Source organism: Babylonia areolata, chromosome 23 (assembly GCF_041734735.1).
Source record: "Babylonia areolata isolate BAREFJ2019XMU chromosome 23, ASM4173473v1, whole genome shotgun sequence".
Classification (NCBI taxonomy): Eukaryota; Metazoa; Mollusca; class Gastropoda; order Neogastropoda; family Buccinidae; genus Babylonia; species Babylonia areolata.
Window position 1 is genome coordinate 51,334,819 of NC_134898.1, and position 20,703 is coordinate 51,355,521.

The following is a 20,703-nucleotide window of genomic DNA, read 5'->3' on the forward strand; positions in this document are numbered from 1 at the left end:
TGGAGACAGCAGTCACTGTGTTTACATGTAGAGACAGCAGTCACTACATTTACATGAAGAGACAGCAATCACTACATTTACATGAAGAGACAGCAATCACTACATTTACACAGCAAGTCACTACACTTACATGAAGAGACAGCAGTCACTGCATTTCCATGATGAGACAACAATCACTACATTTACATGATGAGACTGCAATCACTACATTTACATGAAGAGACAGCAGTCACTGTGTTTACATGAAGAGACAGCAGTCACTACATTTACATGAAGAGACAGCAATCACTACATTTACACAGCAGTCACTACATTTACATGAAGAGACAGCAGTCACTGTGTTTACATGAAGAGACAGCAGTCACTGCGTTTACATGATGAGACAACAATCACTACATTTACATGATGAGACAGCAATCACTACATTTACAATCACTACATTTACATGAAGAGACAGCAGTCACTGCGTTTACATGAAGAGACAACAATCACTACATTTACATGAAGAGACAGCAATCACTACATTTACATGATGAGACAGCAATCACTACATTTACAATCACTACATTTACATGAAGAGACAGTAGTCACTGCGTTTACATGATGAGACAACAATCACTACATTTACAATCACTACATTTACATGAAGAGACAGCAGTCACTACATTTACATGAAGAGACAACAATCACTACATTTACAATCACTACATTTACATGATGAGACAGCAGTCACTGTGTTTACATGAAGAGACAGCAGTCACTACATTTACATGAAGAGACAGCAATTACTACATTTACATGATGAGACAGCAATTACTACATTTACATGATGAGACAACAATAACTACATTTACAATCACTACATTTAAAGCAGTCACTGTGTTTACATGAAGAGACAGCAGTCACTACATTTACATGAAGAGACAGCAATCACTACATTTACATGAAGAGACAGCAGTCACTACATTTACATGAAGAGACAACAATCACTACATTTACAATCACTACATTTACATGATGAGACAGCAGTCACTGTGTTTACATGAAGAGACAGCAGTCACTACATTTACATGAGGAGACAGCAATCACTGTGTTTACATGAAGAGACAGCAGTCACTACATTTACATGATGAGACAACAATCACTACATTTACAATCACTACATTTAAAGCAGTCACTGTGTTTACATGAAGAGACAGCAGTCACTACATTTACATGAAGAGACAGCAATCACTACATTTACATGAAGAGACAGCAATCACTACATTTACACAGCAGTCACTACATTTACATGAAGAGACAGCAGTCACTGTGTTTACATGAAGAGACAGCAGTCACTGCGTTTACATGATGAGACAACAATCACTACATTTACATGATGAGACAGGAATCACTACATTTACAATCACTACATTTACGTGAAGAGACAGCAGTCACTGCGTTTACATGAAGAGACAGCAGTCACTACATTTACATGAAGAGACAACAATCACTACATTTACATGATAAGACAACAATCACTACATTTACAATCACTACATTTACATGAAGAGACAGCAGTCACTACATTTACATGAAGAGACAACAATCACTACATTTACAATCACTATATTTACATTAAGAGACAGCAATCACTACATTTACATGATGAGACAGCAATTACTACATTTACATGATGAGACAACAATCACTACATTTACAATCACTACATTTACATGAAGAGACAGCAGTCACTGTGTTTACATGAAGAGACAACAGTCACTACATTTACATGAAGAGACAGCAATCACTACATTTACATGAAGGGACAGCAATCAGTACATTTACACAGCAGTCACTACATTTACATGAAGAGACAGCAGTCAGTGTGTTTACATGAAGAGACAGCAGTCACTGCGTTTACATGATGAGACAGCAATCACTGCATTTACATGAAGAGACAACAGTCACTGCATTTACATGATGAGACAGCAGTCACTACATTTACATGAAGAGACAGCAGTCACTGTGTTTACATGAAAAGACAGCAGTCACTACATTTACATGAAGAGACAGCAATCACTACATTTACATGAAGAGACAGCAATCACTACATTTACAATCACTAAATTTACATGAAGAGACAGCAGTCACTGCGTTTACATGAAGAGACAGCAATCACTACATTTACAATCACTAAATTTACATGAAGAGACAGCAATCACTACATTTACAATCACTAAATTTACATGAAGAGACAGCAATCACTACATTTACATGAAGAGACAGCAATCACTACATTCACAATCACTACATTTACATGAAGAGACAGCAATCACTACACTTACATGATGAGACAGCTATCACTACATTTACAATCACTACATTTACATGAAGAGACAGCAGTCACTGCGTTTACATGAAGTGACAGCAGTCACTGTGTTTACATGAAGAGACAGCAGTCACTGCATTTACATGAAGAGACAGCAGTCACTACATTTACATGAAGAGACAGCAAGCACTACATTTACAATCACTACATTTACATGAAGAGACAGCAGTCACTGTGTTTACATGAGGAGACAGCAGTCACTACATTTACATGATGAGACAGCAATCACTACATTTACAATCACTACATTTACATGAAGAGACAGCAGTCACTGCGTTTACATGAAGAGACAGCAGTCACTGCGTTTACATGAAGAGACAGCAGTCACTACATTTACATGAAAAGACAGCAGTCACTACATTTACATGATGAGAGAGCAATCACTACATTTACAATCACTACATTTACATGAAGAGACAGCAGTCACTACATTTACATGATGAGACAGCAATCACTACATTTAAGTATGCATCCATCTGCACCACACCACATCTGCTTGGGAAAAAGAAGACAAAAGATTCAGGAGCCTGACCTCTGCTGGTCAGGCCTGGGGAATCTAACCTAGTTTTGTGTAAAAGATTAACATAAATTGAAAGATAATATTTTTTAAATGCACAGTCAGTTGACAATCACTGCAGGTGTGAATTGTAAAACAATTTAACAATCACTGCACGTTTCATTTGCACAATGAGACAGCAATCACTACATGTGTGAACTGTACAATGTGACTACTGCCATAACATGTGTAAAATGTACAATTACTACAAGTGTGAACTGTACAACAATCACTACAGGTGTGAACTTTGCAACAGCAATCGCTACAGGTGTGAATTGTATAACAAGACAGCAGTCTCTACAGGTGTGTACTGTACGATGAGACAACAATCACTTCAGGTGTGAACTGTACAATAAAACAATCACTACAGGTGTGAACTGTACAATAAAACAATCACTACAGGTGTGAACTGTACAATAAAACAATCACTACAGGTGTAAATTGTAAAACAATCACTACAGGTGTGAACTGTACAATAAAACAATCACTACAGGTGTGAACTGTACAATAAAACAATCACTTCAGGTGTGAACTGTACAATAAAACAATCACTTCAGGTGTGAACTGTACAATAAAACAATCACTACAGGTGTAAATTGTAAAACAATCACTACAGGTGTGAACTGTACAATAAAACAATCACTACAGGTGTGAACTGTACAATAAAACAATCACTTCAGGTGTGAACTGTACAATAAAACAATCACTACAGGTGTAAATTGTAAAACAATCACTACAGGTGTGAACTGTACAATAAAACAATCACTACAGGTGTAAATTGTACAACAATCACTACAGGTGTGAACTGTACAATAAAACAATCACTACAGGTGTAAACTGTACAACAATCACTACAGGTGTGAACTGTACAATAAAACAATCACTACAGGTGTAAATTGTACAACAATCACTACAGGTGTGAACTGTACAATAAAACAATCACTACAGGTGTAAACTGTACAACAATCACTACAGGTGTGAACTGTACAATAAAACAATCACTACTGGTGTGAACTATACAACAATCACTACAGGTGTGAACTATTCAACAATCACAACATCGTGTGAACAACTATACAAGACAACAATCACTACAGGTGTGAACTGTATACACTGACACAACAATCACTGCAGGTGATGTGGGGTACCAAAACACTCAGTACAAGCAACATGTGATCTATGTGCCATGGCAACAACAACAAAAAAAAGTTCACTGACACTGCAGAGCAGTCGCAGTTTGACGCTCTCCAACGCCTTGCGCAGTTTGGGGGGCCCCAACCTGAGAGGTCCCACGAAATCCAAGAACAGCTTCAGCGTAGCCACACGCGTCCACAGATACCTGTCATCGTTATGCATGGACACCTGTCATCGTCACATACCTGAAGCATCTGCACCAGTACATTTCAAGATATTTCTGACCAAGAAAACCTGAATTACTGCCCTTGGACCAGACAATTTTGACAGCAGTAGTTAATTTTGTGACAGGCTGAGCAGTGTAAAACACATGTTTTGCCATAATTTCAAACAAAATTTCAAACACTGTGTTCACACCTGCGTTATGATCAATGGTGGAAATCCGCAGGAACCAGTAATTTGACAGTCATGGTCAGAAATGTGTCATTAGTAATTTTGATTTACATCAATTTCAAGAGTGTCAGAGTGGAGTCAACCTTTTGTGTGTATGTAGTAGTATGAAAAATAAATACTTATCTATTTATTCTTGTCACATAAAGCCTTGGCAACTGCAGAAGTAGACAGTACTCTTTTCTTTTTCAGTTCTCCTGTTTTGTACATAAAGATATCTCCATGCTTCATCTTTTATTACTTTTTCTGTTTAAAGACAAGAAAATCCATCGATCAGTATTACGTTTTCATTTCTCATCTGTACCATACAGAGTGCATCATTCAGTGAAGCTTAAGTCAAGAGCTGATGTAGTATAATGCACACATGTTCATTCAAAAGAGTTTCATCAGTTGTGCGGTGTTCTGACAAACTTACGTTAAATATAAACTTAGAAACAGTGCTTGGTGAGACTGTGATTCAGCCGCCATGTTAAAGTACACACTTCTTAATCCATGCAAACCTGAGTTTACACCTAGGCCGACTCCCATGCCATATTGATGCGGAAAAAACCCACAGAAAATATACTGCTTTTCCTCCGAATTACATGTGGACACGTAGAAAATACTGCAGGAGTTAGTTCCTTTTCCTTGTGGTTTATGACTGTGTAGGAATGTGAATACGGTTTCACAGATGAATTTTGATGCCAGAGCAATGCTCAAGTGCAGGGCTCGATACAGTTAAAATGCAATGCTTCAAATGACCAGGCACTGCCATGTTGGTTTTTTAAATCCTTCAATAATGACTTATCAAAAGAAACAAACAAAAAAGAAAAGCAAAAAAACCAACAAAAAAACCCAAACAAACAAAAAAAACACCCCACTGAACAATTACACGAAAGGAAAGGAACAATAAGAAGATCAACACAACAAACAGTAATATAAACTGACCTGATCTCAGTCAACTGTCGTTTGCACTTGTCTCCGTAGGGAAGGGAGCTCACTGCTGCCTCCTCCTCCTCCACCATTCCCTCTCCTTCCAGTCCGTCCTGTGGAGCGACAGCAGGGGGCTGGGTGAGGGCGCTGTCAATGTTGCTCAGGATGCGCATGATGACGGGGCCAGCGGCGCTGAACTGAGCCACCCACTCCCCACACCCCTCCTCCTCATCCAGCTGACCTGGCCGGGGCTGCAGCTCCTCCACCATCAGCTGCAGCAGGGCCACGTCTTCCGTCTGGTCACACACACACACACACAATGTATACAAGCACATACCCACATGCACACACACACGCACATACACAGATCACAAAAATGAGCCAGTCAAGTTGCTATAAATGTGTGTGTGCATGTGTCTGCATATGTGTGTGCATGTGTGTGTGAGTATGAATGGGTGTGGTGTGGTGTGTGTGCATACATGCTTCTGTGTGCATGCATCTGTGAGTCTGTATTTGTGTGTGTGTGTGTGTGTGTGTGCGTCTGTGTGCGCACTCGTGCTTGTACATATGTGTATGCCTGTGTGTATCGTGTGCATGTGTGAGATTTTTTATTTCAAAATCAAACATCACAATTACGGCATACTCTACCAGTCAAAAGCCTGTGTGGGCCCTGTAACATGCATACTCTACCAGTCACAAACCTGTGCAGGCCCTGTAACATGCACACTCTATCAGTCACAAACATGTGCGGGCCCTGTAACATGCACACTCTATCAGTCACAAACCTGTGCGGGCCCTGTAACATGCATACTCTGCCAGTCACAAACTTGTGGACGGCCCCGTAACATGCATATTCTACCAGTCACAAACTTGTGGCGAGCCACACAACAGGCATGATAATCAGCGTACCATTTCATCAGCGGCTCCCAGCAGCTTCTCGCAGGCTCCTCCTCCGGCCCCTTCAGCCTGGAGGGCGGTAACAGCGCCGGGATGCATGGCGGCCATGTCCACGACAGCCTGCAGCCGAGGGCGCATCTGTTCGACCAGCATGTGCAGCAGCACCAGGCCACGACCCACTTCCAACTGAACCAGCCTGATGCCCAGCTGCGCCATGCCTTTCTCCACGCACACACACAGCAGCTGGGGACACAACACAGGCAGGGGGCAGTCTCGTTACTTCTCTTGTTGTTGTTGTTGTCTGTCCTAGGTTTTTGCTGTTTTTCGTGCCTTTATTCATGTCCTTTATGGTGTTGTTTTTATTTTGTTTTTTGTTTTCTAGAGTGTTTAGACAGCTTGCTTCTGCTGGTACTTTAGAGCTATATGAAATGTATTATTATCATTATCATTAGCATTCTTCTACTTTTTTTTTTTATCATTACTCTTCTTATTAACATTATTACAAATTACCAGTTATAGCAGAAGTAATAATAGTATTAGTAGCAGCAGCACACTAAGTCATAGCAGTAGTCGTAGAAGTATCATCATCGGCATCATGATTCTTCATAGTTTTTTTGTTGTTGTTTTTTTATTTTTTATTAATCATTATCATTACTGTTATTATTATTATTACTATTATCATAATTCTGACCTCAGTTTATTAAAAGAAGAGCAATAACTGTTGAAAACAGTGGGTATACCAGTTTGTTTGAATATGTGCGATTGCTCAACTTGCAACGACAAAAAAGTATGAGACACTGAAAAGGAGCAGCGACAGTGATGGTACCTCATCAAGTGAAGCAATGAAACAGACAAACACCTGAACAAAAGATCTCAATCTTTTACCAAGTGAAGTGATACAACACAGCTGAACACCTTTCACGTGTTGAAATGAGTGTGTGGAGGGGGGTAGAGGGGCTGCATGGTAAGGTGTGTGTGTGTGTGTGTGTGTGTGTGTGTGTGTGTGTTGGGGTTCATGTACGTTTATGTGTATTTGACTGTGCTTTCATACCTGTGAATCTGCATGTTTGGTGCATATCTGTTATGCATATGAGTGTGTATGTGTGAATGTGTCTGCTTTTAATTTTTTTTTTTTTATTACATTTATTTGTTTATTTATCGTCATTGTTGTCTTATTTATTTATTTATTTTATGATTTATTCATCTATTTATTTATTTTATTTTCATCATTTAAAAAAAATTATATTATCATTATCATTTATTTATTTATTTATTTTATTTTATTTATTTATTTTTTCTCAAGGCCTGACAAAGTGCATTGGGTTACACTGCCAGTATTTTTTATGTATTTATCTATTATTATTTATTTATTTATTTGTTATTTAATTTTTTTCTCAAGGCCTGACTAAGTGCGTTGGGTTATGCTGCTGGTCAGGCATCTGCTTGGCAGATGTGGTGTAGCGTATATGGATTTGTTTGAACGCAGTGACGCCTCCTTGAGCTACTGATACTGATCATGTGTTGATATGAAGTGACACAACACAAACATCTCAGCCTCTCACCTGTTGATGTGAAGTGACACGACACAAACACCTCAGCCTCTCACCTGTTGATGTGAAGTGACATGAGACAAACACCTCAGCCTCTCACCTGTTGATGTGAAGTGACACGACACAAACACCTCAGCCTCTCACCTGTTGATGTGAAGTGACACGACACAAACACCTCAGCCTCTCACCTGTTGATGTGAAGTGACACGACACAAACACCTCAGCCTCTCACCTGGTGATGTGAAGTGACACGACACAAACACCTCAGCCTCTCACCTGTTGATGTGAAGTGACACGACACAAACACCTCAGCCTCTCACCTGTTGATGTGAAGTGACACAACACAAACACCTCAGCCTCTCACCTGGTGATGTGAAGTGTCACGACACAAACACCTCAGCCTCTCACCTGTTGATGTGAAGTGACACGACACAAACACCTCAGCCTCTCACCTGTTGATGTGAAGTGACACGACACAAACACCTCAGCCTCTCACCTGTTGATGTGAAGTGACACGACACAAACACCTCAGCCTCTCACCTGTTGATGTGAAGTGACATGACACAAACACCTCAGCCTCTCACCTGTTGATGTGAAGTGACATGACACAAACACCTCAGCCTCTCACCTGGTGATGTGAAGTGACACGACACAAACACCTCAGCCTCTCACCTGTTGATGTGAAGTGACATGACACAAACACCTCAGCCTCTCACCTATTGCTGTGAAGTGACACGACACAAACACCTCAGCCTCTCACCTGTTGATGTGAAGAGTCACCTGGTGATGTGAAGTGACACGACACAAACACCTCAGCCTCTCACCTGTTGATGTGAAGTGACATGACACAAACACCTCAGCCTCTCACCTATTGATGTGAAGTGACACGACACAAACACCTCAGCCTCTCACCTGTTGATGTGAAGTGACACGACACAAACACCTCAGCCTCTCACCTGGTGATGTGAAGTGTCACGACACAAACACCTCAGCCTCTCACTTGTTGATGTGAAGTGACACGACACAAACACCTCAGCCTCTCACCTGTTGATGTGAAGTGACACGACACAAACACCTCAGCCTCTCACCTGTTGATGTGAAGTGACACGACACAAACACCTCAGCCTCTCACCTGTTGATGTGAAGAGTCACCTGGTGACACAACACAAACACCTCAGCCTCTCACCTGTTGATGTGAAGAGTCACCTGGTGACACAACACAAACACCTCAGCCTCTCACCTGGTGATGAGAAGTGACACAACACAAACACCTCAGCCTCTCACCTGTTGATGTGAAGTGACACGACACAAACACCTCAGCCTCTCACCTGTTGATGTGAAGTGACACGATACAAACACCTCAGCCTCTCACCTGTTGATGTGAAGTGACACGACACAAACACCTCAGCCTCTCACCTGTTGATGTGAAGAGTCACCTGGTGATGAGAAGTGACACAACACAAACACCTCAGCCTCTCACCTGTTGATGTGAAGTGACACGACACAAACACCTCAACCTCTCACCTGGTGATGTGAAGTGACACGACACAAACACCTCAGCCTCTCACCTGGTGATGTGAAGTGACACAACACAAACACCTCAGCCTCTCACCTGGTGATGAGAAGTGACACGATACAAACACCTCAGCCTCTCACCTGGTGATGAGAAGTGACACGATACAAACACCTCAGCCTCTCACCTGTTGATATGAAGTGACACAACACAAACACCTCAGTCTCTCACCTGTTGATGTGAAGTGACACGACACAAACACCTCAGCCTCTCACCTGTTGACGTGAAGTGACACGATACAAACACCTCAGCCTCTCACCTGTTGATGTGAAGTGACACGACACAAACACCTCAGCCTCTCACCTGTTGATGTGAAGTGACACGACACAAACAGCTCAGCCTCTCACCTGTTGATGTGAAGTGACACAATACAAACACCTCAGCCTCTCACCTGTTGATGTGAAGTGACACGACACAAACACCTCAGCCTCACACCTGGTGATGTGAAGAGTCACCTGGTGATGAGAAGTGACACAACACAAACACCTCAGCCTCTCACCTGGTGATGTGAAGTGACACAACACAAACACCTCAGCCTCTCACCTGGTGATGTGAAGTGACACGACACAAACACCTCAGCCTCTCACCTGGTGATGTGAAGTGACACAACACAAACACCTCAGCCTCTCACCTGTTGATGTGAAGAGTCACCTGGTGATGTGAAGTGACACGACACAAACACCTCAGCCTCTCACCTGTTGATGTGAAGAGTCACCTGGTGATGTGAAGTGACACGACAAACACCTCAGCCTCTCACCTGTTGATGTGAAGAGTCACCTGGTGATGTGAAGTGACACAACACAAACACCTCAGCCTCTCACCTGTTGATGTGAAGAGTCACCTGGTGATGTGAAGTGACATGACACAAACACCTCAGCCTCTCACCTGTTGATGTGAAGAGTCACCTGGTGATGAGAAGTGACACAACACAAACACCTCAACCTCTCACCTGGTGAAGCTGTGGGGTCAGAGGGAAGTTGAAGAGGAGGAGGTCAGCGATGTACAGCTGGAACAGGAGGCCCAGTCTCTCCTCCTCCCTCCCCAGCACCCGCCGCACGCACTGGCCCAGCGGTGACTGGTCCACCAACCCTCCCGCATTGTCCAGCAGGTCTCCTGGTCATCACACACGTGTGTCATTACATTGCAGGTGTCCCACAGCTGTCCAAGTTCTAAACAGAACCGCACACTTAGCCGACAGCGAGCTCCCGCGGACAGCACTGATTGTGCCAGACCCGTAAACTCGTTTGGCCGCTGTGCCCACCTAACCCTCCTCTGACCCTTCTTTGTCTTATATTAAAACGCGGCAATTTCCCTCACCTTTTGGGCGGGCTTGTGAGCGTACGTGAGATTCTGTGGCATTAAAGTTTGTACTGTCGGATGTGTCAGTCCTTTCTTCTGACAGAATAATCAGTTTAGTGATGACTGCCAATGACTGAATGGTGATGACCACCACTTTCACAAACCAGTCAGCAGACACTGATTTTTTTTCTTCAAAATACTAAAGCTGCCATCCAGATATGTATCGTGACTGTTATTCGCTTCCATGTGTGTGATTGACTGAATCAGTGTGTGGCAGTGGAGTACTTGCACAAGCTACAACAGTTGAATCCTTTGATACACTACAGCTTCTCCCAGACTTTCCAATGGTCAACACAGGTTAGTGAGCAGCATGCCAATGTATTATACCATGCTAGAAATGCATTTTGTGTGTTGTGCTAACTCTGTGAAATTAGATTTAGTGTGTTCAAAATGTGTCAGAATGCATGTGTTAACAAAATGGTGATAAGCATGCCTACTTTTTTCAACAGGTATCCTGAAAAAAATAATCGGATGTTCATATTCAAGTTTCCTATCATTTTGAAGCTAAGACTGTATTCTTCAAAACCGTACTGTTAATAAAACGATTGTGGTGACAAGATGTTAAAGAAGATGTGTTGTTTTCTCTCTGTGGCCGCTGCCATCGCTCGGCACAGCACACACCGCTCTGCTGGTCTTTCTCCCTCCCTAGAGCTGGTTACAGCTAGAGGCGTGACATGGAAGAGCACCCATGGCGCTTTGTGCTGCTATCTCTTCCAGGCCACTGTTCTAACCATCCTGGCTGCACCATGTTATTTTTAAACGGTACCTTTCCTTACTGAGTTGAACGCAGGGTCAAGTTCGCTACTGCTATGAACTAAAAGTTAAGCGCTGAACACATGTGGTCCTGGTCATCACACATGTGTTATTACACTGCAGGTGTCCTGGTCACCACACGTGTCATTACATTGCAGGTGTCCTGGTCATCACATGTGTGTCATTACATTGCAGTTGTCCTGGTCATCACATGTGTGTCATTACATTGCAGGTGTCCTGGTCGTCATACATGTGTGTCATTACATTGCAGGTGTCCTGGTCATCACACATGTGTGTCATTACATTGCAGGTGTCCTGGTCATCACACATGTGTGTCATTACATTGCAGGTGTCCTCGTCATCACATGTGTGTCATTACATTGCAGGTGTCCTCGTCATCACATGTGTGTCATTACATTGCAGTTGTCCTGGTCATCACACATGTGTGTCATTACATTGCAGGTGTCCTGGTCATCACACGTGTCATTACATTGCAGTTGTCCTGGTCATCACACATGTGTGTCATTACATTGCAGTTGTCCTGGTCATCACATGTGTGTCATTACATTGCAGGTGTCCTGGTCATCATACATATGTGTCATTACATTGCAGGTGTCCTCGTCATCACATGTGTGTCATTACATTGCAGGTGTCCTGGTCATCATACATATGTGTCATTACATTGCAGGTGTCCTGGTCATCATACATATGTGTCATTACATTGCAGGTGTCCTGGTCATCATACATGTGTCATTACATTGCAGGTGTCCTGGTCATCATACATATGTGTCATTACATTGCAGGTGTCCTGGTCATCACACACGTGTGTCATCATAAACATGTGTCATTACACTGCAGGTGTCCTGGTCATCACATGTGTGTCATTACATTGCAGGTGTCCTCGTCATCACATGCGTGTCATTACATTGCAGGTGTCCTGGTCATCACATGTGTGTCATTACATTGCAGGTGTCCTGGTCATCACATGTGTGTCATTACATTGCAGGTGTCCTCGTCATCACATGCGTGTCATTACATTGCAGGTGTCCTGGTCATCACATGTGTGTCATTACATTGCAGGTGTCCTGGTCATCACATGTGTGTCATTACATTGCAGGTGTCCTGGTCATCACATGTGTGTCATTACATTGCAGGTGTCCTGGTCATCACACATATGTGTCATTACATTGCAGGTGTCCTGGTCATCATACATGTGTCATTACATTGCAGGTGTCCTGGTCATCATACACGTGTCATTACATTGCAGGTGTCCTGGTCATCACACATGTGTGTCATTACATTGCAGGTGTCCTGGTCATCACACATATGTGTCATTACATTGCAGGTGTCCTGGTCATCATACATGTGTCATTACATTGCAGGTGTCCTGGTCATCATACACGTGTCATTACATTGCAGGTGTCCTGGTCATCACACATGTGTGTCATTACATTGCAGGTGTCCTGGTCATCATACATATGTGTCATTACATTGCAGGTGTCCTGGTCATCATACATGTGTGTCATTACATTGCAGGTGTCCTGGTCATCACACATGTGTGTCATTACATTGCAGTAGTCCTGGTCATCACACATATGTGTCATTACATTGCAGTTGTCCTGGTCATCATACATGTGTCATTACATTGCAGGTGTCCTGGTCATCATACACGTGTGTCATTACATTGCAGGTGTCCTGTTCATCATACATATGTGTCATTACATTGCAGGTGTCCTGTTCATCATACACGTGTGTTGTTACACTGCAAGTGTCCTGGCATCACACATGTGTCATTACATTGCAGGTGTCCTGGTCATCATACATGTGTGTCATTACATTGCAGGTGTCCTGGTCATCACACGTGTGTCATTACATTGCAGCTGTCCTGGTCATCATACACGTGTGTCATTACATTGTAGGTGTCCTGGTCATCACACACGTGTGAGTCATTACATTGCAGTTGTCTTGGTTATCACACGTGTGTCATTACATTGCAGGTGTCCTGGTCATCACACGTGTTATTACACTGAATGTCCACTGTGTCCTGGTCATCACACAATGTGTGTCATTACTTTCATGTCCATGGAAGTCCTGGTTATCACATGTGTGTCCTGACATCACACGCGTGTTGTTACACTGCAAGTGTCCTGGCATCACACATGTCTCATTACATTGCATGTCCACAGGTGTCCTGATGATCATGCATGTGTGTCATGTTACTGCATGTCAACAGGTGTCCTGGTCATCACATGTGTGTCATTACATTACACATGTAAAGGTGTTCTGGTCATCACACATGTGCCATTACATTTCATGTCAACATGTGTTGTGGTCATCACACATGTCATTACATTACACATTCACAGGTGTTCTGGCCATCATTTTCATGTCAATAGTTGGTCTGGTCATAACATGTGTGTAACTGCATTTCATGTCAATAGGTATCCTGGTCATTACAGGTGTGTCATTACATGTCCATAGGTGTACTAGTCATCACAGGTGTCATTACACTGCACGCCCATAGGTGTCTTTGTCATCACCTGTCATAACATTGCATATCAACAGGTGTCCTGGTCATCACACATGTGTCATTCCATTACACGTCCTTAGTCTTAAGTCATCACATGTGTGTCCTTACACTGCACATCAACAGGTGTTCTGGTCATCACATGTGTCATTACATTGCAGGTGTCCTAGTCATGATGCATACACTGCACATCCACTTTGGTGACTTCAGTGCACTGGTATATTGTTGCTTAGTGTGGAGTGAACAGTGAATGTTGAAAAAGAAAGAAAAGGGTGAAAGGGATGAGGATAGGGTGGGCGAGATCCCAGAGGAGCTAGGAGAAGGGCACACACACACACACACACCAACAAACCCCCACACTCCACACCCTTAGCCCCAGTGATGGCCCTGTCCACAAGATCCCACAGCAGCCAGGAGTAACACACACACACATACATAACGCCCCCTCACACACATATACCCACACATCAACACACACACACCAACAAATCCTTACCCTCCACACTCTTGGCCCCAGTGATGGCCCTGTCCACAAGATCCCACAGCAGCCAGGAGAAGGGGAGGCGAGCGGAGACAGGGAGGGAGGCGGCCCCTGTGTGATGCACAGTGAACTCCTCCAGCTCCTCCTTGCCCGACGTGGACTGCAGCCGCTGGTACTGCAGCTCACACACCTCCTGGAGCACCGCCACCCACAGCTCTCCCACCCACCCTGCTGCCCCTCCACCCGGGGTGGCTGCTGCTGCTGTTGTTATGGGTGGGGAGCTGGAGCTGGGAGTGTGGGGAGGGGCCCCACAGGCAGTGGTGGTTAGAGGGGGGTGGAGGTCAAGGTTGTGGTTCGTGTCCAGGTAAGCGATGACCCCGGCCAACACCGGCACAATTTTGTTCTCCGTGTGCTGCATCCACGAGCGTCTGTGCGTCAGAGGTCAACAGATGGATTAACTGGGTTGTTTGTTGTTGTTTTTTACTGAATGTTCCTGCATTTTTCAGTCTCAGAGATTTAAAATTATAATAGCTCTGCCATCCTGAATGTACCAACCTTTTTCGCTCAAATGTTAGGAGCAGAGATTTAAACTAATGATAGCAATGCTCACCTGAATGGGTGCAACTTTTTCACTCAAAAGTTATGAGTAGAAAATTAACCCTTTGACTTTCGGAACTATATATATATATTTATTTATTTATTTATTATAAAAACATGTATTCTTGCAGGAAAATGAATGGAGAATATAATCATAACTTCAATGTTGACAGGATGACATAACTCCCAATCATGGGAAGATAACTCAGATTTTTTTTTGTGGAAAATGCACAAAATATTTTGAAAAAAAAGAAGAAAATTCTAATTTTGTTTATTTTATGGGTGAAACTAGTGCGAAGATATTAATAAATGTATTAAATTCAACAACCAAGTGCAACTATGTTTCCTTCACTATCATGTTTTAAACATAACCACTGTACATAACCACTCATATACACCCCCCCACACACCCTCTAACCTGAAAACCCACAAAAACTATCATTCAATATTACAACACAAAAACTTACTGTAAACAATATTTCAGCTTGAAACCTTCATCTGGAGGGTTTCACAGTAGATGAAAACCCCAAAATGAAGGCTTCAAGCCAAAATACTGGTGTTTTTCTATACCCGCTTCTGACACTGACACAACCCCATCCCCTTCCCTGTTGATGCACCATGTAGCGTGGAATCATCATGAGGATAACCAGAATCACTTCAGCTGATCAACAACAACATTACTTTCATTCTCTATCACATTTTTGTAGTTGCTATTGTCAACGTTGTGCGTTTCATAAAACGCAAAAAAATTCATCAAAATCAAGCTAGAACTGGCTGAGAAATTAAGGCAGTTGTCATTTGTAAGGGAGGTAAAAAAAAAAAAACAGAAAAAAAAGGGAGGTGAAAAAGAACCCACGGCAACTCAAGGCCTGACTAAGCGCGTTGGGTTACACTGCTGGTCAGGCATCTGCTTGGCAGATGTGGTGTAGCGTATATGAATTTGACCAAATGCAGTGATGCCTCCTTGAGCTGAACTACTGATACTAATACTGAAGGGAGGTAAGCATGTGCAAATGAGTGGCTGGACACCTGATTATGCAGTTACCCCTAAAACATGGCTATATCTGCGGTCAGAAGTAAAAGGCTTAAACAAGTAGTAGCACTGCCCATCTGAACATACCTACCTTTTTCAAGGTCTCAAACATTTAAATCAGTAATAACACTGCCCACCTGAACGTTCCTGCCTTTTTCACGGTCTCAAACATTTAAATCAATAACAGCACTGCCCATCTGAACATACCTACCTTTTTCAAGGTCTCAAACATTTAAATCAATAATAGCACTGCCCATCTGAACATACCTGCCTATTTCAAGGTCTCAAACATTTAAATCAATAATAGCACTGCCCACCTGAACATACCTACCTTTTTCAAGGTCTCAAACATTTAAATCAATAATAACACTGCCCACCTGAACATACCTGCCTATTTCAAGGTCTCAAACATTCAAATCAATAATAGCACTGCCCATCTGAACGTTCCTGCCTTTTTCAAGGTCTCCAACATTTAAATCAATAATAGCACTGCCCACCTGAACGTTCCTGCCTTTTTCAAGGTCTCCAACATTTAAATCAATAATAGCACTGCCCACCTGAACGTTCCTGCCTTTTTCACGGTCTCCAGCTTGGCAGCATCCCTGGACAGCCAGCGCTCTGCTTCCACCATGCGCTGCTCCCTCTCCTTCAGCACGCTGGCCACCAGTTTGTGCAGACCCTTGAAGAAGTCAGCATTCTCTGCACACAGGCAGCTCAAGTCAAATCACAAATTACATCTTCCCATCCCCTATAAGGTTAGCCCCCACGCCTGGAAAAGGTGCCCACATTTGTTTCTGTATTGTTGTTTATTTTCCCTAATACAGGATCCATGATTGTAAAATCTCAAATGGTCGTCAATTTTTACACGTTTCTGTAACAAATACAGCTATTTCAGAACAGCAGGCATGTATGGGTCAGGTAGGAGGGAAGGTGGCAGAATGGTTAAGATGCTCAGCTGCCAATATAGACAGTCCATGAAGGTGTGGGTTCGAATCCCGCTCTCATCATTTCTCCCAAGTTTGACTGGAAAATCAAACTGAGCGTCTTGTGTTTCTGATGAGACAATTAACTAAGGTCCGCTGTGCAGCATGCACTTGGTGCACTGAAAAAGAACCCATGGCAACTCAAAGCCTGACAAGCACGGTGGGTTATGCCACTGTCAGGCATCTGTCCAGCAGATGTGGTGTAGCATATATGGATTTGTCCAAGAGTAGTGACGTCACCTTGAGAAACTGAAACTGAAAGGTAGGAGAGTGAACACAGCCACACAGCCTACCTTCCAGCAGACCCAGCAGAATGGTGATGCGGCGAGTGGCACGCAGGGTCCCCTCTTCTGGATCCCTCACAAGGGCCACAGCTGCCTGGATGCCGGAGCGGAACAGGTCCCTCATGTACTGCCGGCTGAAGCCCTGAGGCTGAGTTATCTCTATTGCCATGGGTTGGGCATCCCCATCTGGGCTCTGCCGTGACTCCAGTTCCAGCTGAACATCCGTCACGTCCACCACGGGAGCAGCCTGAAGACAGGAGAGGTCAGAAAGGCAGGACAAAAGACAAACAATAAAAACAGAATGATAAAAAAAACATTGTTTTCCTTTTTCGAATATCACACACACGAACATGCACTTAAACACACACACCAAACACTCACAGACACAGACACACACACTCACCTGCATTCCTTCAACCTCAGCGGGTGCTTCCTCCCACTTCTTCAGATCATCTGAAGCGTCCGCCACCTGCTGATCTGTCTCCATGGCAACAGCAGCCATGACAAGCTGACCCAGGGTGTGTGTCTGGAGGAGGGTGATGGAGGGGACGGAGCGGTCTGTGGCCCTCAGGTCGTCAATGTGCACACAGTGCCAGTTGCCTCCCTGTCACACACACACACACACACACACAAGGTGTGCATGTCTAACTGAATGTGAAATGATTTTGTCAGAACCTGAACCACAACTGTTTTTCTTCCCCCATCCATAAGGCTCTTGATGTGGTTGTCTAGACGCTAGTCTTTCAGATGAGATAATAAACATGGGGTCCAGAAAATACTGTAAAATAAATTTTCTCTCTTTGTGTAAGACAATCTTCAGGCATCACAGGTAATAAGAAAGTAATGCACAAAAACTGTGATTCAGAAAATAAACTTCTTTTTTTTTTTTTAATTGTAGGAAAATGGGTAAGAATTCTGAGTCTAGCCTTAATTTTCAAATTATGATTGCAGAGAAGTATTCAGGCACTTCAAAGTGAAGTTGATATTTTTCTGCTTACAAAAAAGTCTCTTTCAAAACTCAACAAATTGACATTCAAACAGAAAACAAAACAAATAAACAACTGGCAATGACACGCTTCTTGTCAGTCTATGTCTGAAAATGAAAATCAAACAGTTTCCTGATGTCCATGACCACACCGTCACCCTCTTACTGGACTTCCTGCCTCCACCACTACCCTCCCTCTCCTCCCCTCTCTCCACACCATCACCCTCTTACTGGACTTCCTGCCTCCACCACTACCCTCCCTCTCCTCCCCTCTCCCCACACAAACACACACTCTACCCCATTCACTATCAGCGAGCGCAAGGCCAGCACTGACACCAGCAATGTTGTCTGGATCAGCTGTTTTCTTAGCATGATTCAGTGTTGAATGCTGCTGTCAATGTAATCACTGTCATTGCCATCGCCTTCATAATCATATGAATTTCTATCCCCAAATGAGAATGCATTTACTTGCAAAGCCTGCAAAGCTGTGTGAGTCTGCTGACTGGAACCACTGTTTCTGCTTGTCCATGTTTCCAATGCCTTTTATGTACATATGAAGCAAACCCCCTTTCCATGTGTTTCCACATGGACCAGTTACAGATCCTTGTTGAGAAGAAAGGTGTCTTCCTTCTGATGCATGCTTATTTATACAGAAATGCTATTCAGTGCCTCTCGGTGCTCAGTGAATCATGGAATGAAGGAAAAGGCTAGCTATTCAGTGCCTCTTGGTGCTCAGTGAATCATGGAATGAAGGAAAAGGCTAGCTATTCAGTGCCTCTGGGTGCTCAGTGAATCATGGAATGAAGGAAAAGGCTAGCTATTCAGTGCCTCTGGGTGCTCAGTGAATCATGGAATGAAGGAAAAGGCTAGCTATTCAGTACCTCTTGGTGCTCAGTGAATCATGGAATGAAGGAAAAGGCTGGCTATTCAGTGCCTCTTGGTGCTCAGTGAATCATGGAATGAAGGAAAAGGCTGGCTATTCAGTGCCTCTTGGTGCTCAGTGAATCATGGAATGAAGGAAAAGGCTAGCTATTCAGTACCTCTTGGTGCTCAGTGAATCATGGAATGAAGGAAAAGGCTAGCTATTCAGTGCCTCTTGGTGCTCAGTGAATCATGGAATGAAGGAAAAGGCTAGCTATTCAGTGCCTCTTGGTGCTCAGTGAATCATGGAATGAAGGAAAAGGCTAGCTATTCAGTGCCTCTTGGTGCTCAGTGAATCATGGAATGAAGGAAAAGGCTAGCTATTCAGTGCCTCTTGGTGCTCAGTGAATCATGGAATGAAGGAAAAGGCTAGCTATTCAGTGCCTCTTGGTGCTCAGTGAATCATGGAATTAAGGAAAATTTAGAACAGAAGTGAGCCATCAGTAGATGGTGCAACAGCACTGTGGAAGCAGTTTGTCTGTGCCATCAACTGACAGCTCAATGGCACTGAAAGGTTGATAAAACACTCACCAGGAACCCAGTGAAGCAGGCTCCAGCAATGCTAGGCAGCTGAATGATGAAGACAACATGATGCTGGCTGGAGCCATCCGGTCGCAAGTCCTGCATGCAGTACTGGGCCCCCTTGATGAGGTTCTGGTTCGAGTCTCCGCTGTCGCACTGGACCAGCAGCAGCTTGTGTCCTTCCTGACTGTCGCTGAAGAACAGTCTGCACAGCGGTCCCCCACATCAGTCACTGACCTTCACTCCAAGTGCTCATTTCTATGTCCAGAGAACTGACACATCTTACATCAGTACACTGTTCTACAGCAAGCTCAAACATTTCTGCCGAACTAAAGCTCTTGATAACTGCACTGAACAGTGACTGCTGCATTGCCTGTCTCGCAACATGACTTCACAACCATTCTGTTTATATCAGCTTAGCAGATTTTGTAATAATAATAATAATAATAATAATAACAATAATAATAATGGTATTTATGTAGCGCTGAATCTTGTGCAGAGACAAATCACGCACCAGTCATTCACATGCATGCATAACTCTAAAACTGTAGAAAGTAAAGCCAAGGAAGAGGCAGGCAACTGGTTCAAAACATTCACAGATACACAAAACACATTGCTGTTTGTTATTTTATTGGCTGCATCATTTTCATGTCAACTTTTAACAAGAATTTCTACAAATGTGGGATGTCTTTGAGACACCTTTTGTGGACTTGATCCAAGTAAGCTGTAATGCAGAGTACTCATAGTGTACAGAGTGACATTATATATATTCTGAAAGAACCATGCCCTTTAGGTAAAGGAAACATATTTCCAGT

The 20,703-nt window shown here is 43.2% G+C and overlaps 1 pseudogene across 1 annotated transcript in view; it reads right to left on the minus strand.

Moving 5' to 3' along the window:
- The window catches only part of LOC143297712 (E3 ubiquitin-protein ligase rnf213-alpha-like), a 222,519-nt pseudogene that overhangs the window by 56,515 nt on the left and 145,301 nt on the right, over window positions 1-20,703 (minus strand). Inside the window, exons 61-69 of the transcript XR_013057300.1 lie at window positions 19,898-20,093; window positions 17,864-18,064; window positions 17,470-17,707; window positions 16,751-16,892; window positions 14,579-14,991; window positions 10,393-10,556; window positions 6,333-6,563; window positions 5,439-5,719; window positions 4,146-4,266 (exon numbers count right to left, since the gene is read on the minus strand). The product of XR_013057300.1 is annotated as an E3 ubiquitin-protein ligase rnf213-alpha-like (transcript). The remainder of the gene's footprint in view (window positions 1-4,145; window positions 4,267-5,438; window positions 5,720-6,332; window positions 6,564-10,392; window positions 10,557-14,578; window positions 14,992-16,750; window positions 16,893-17,469; window positions 17,708-17,863; window positions 18,065-19,897; window positions 20,094-20,703) is intronic.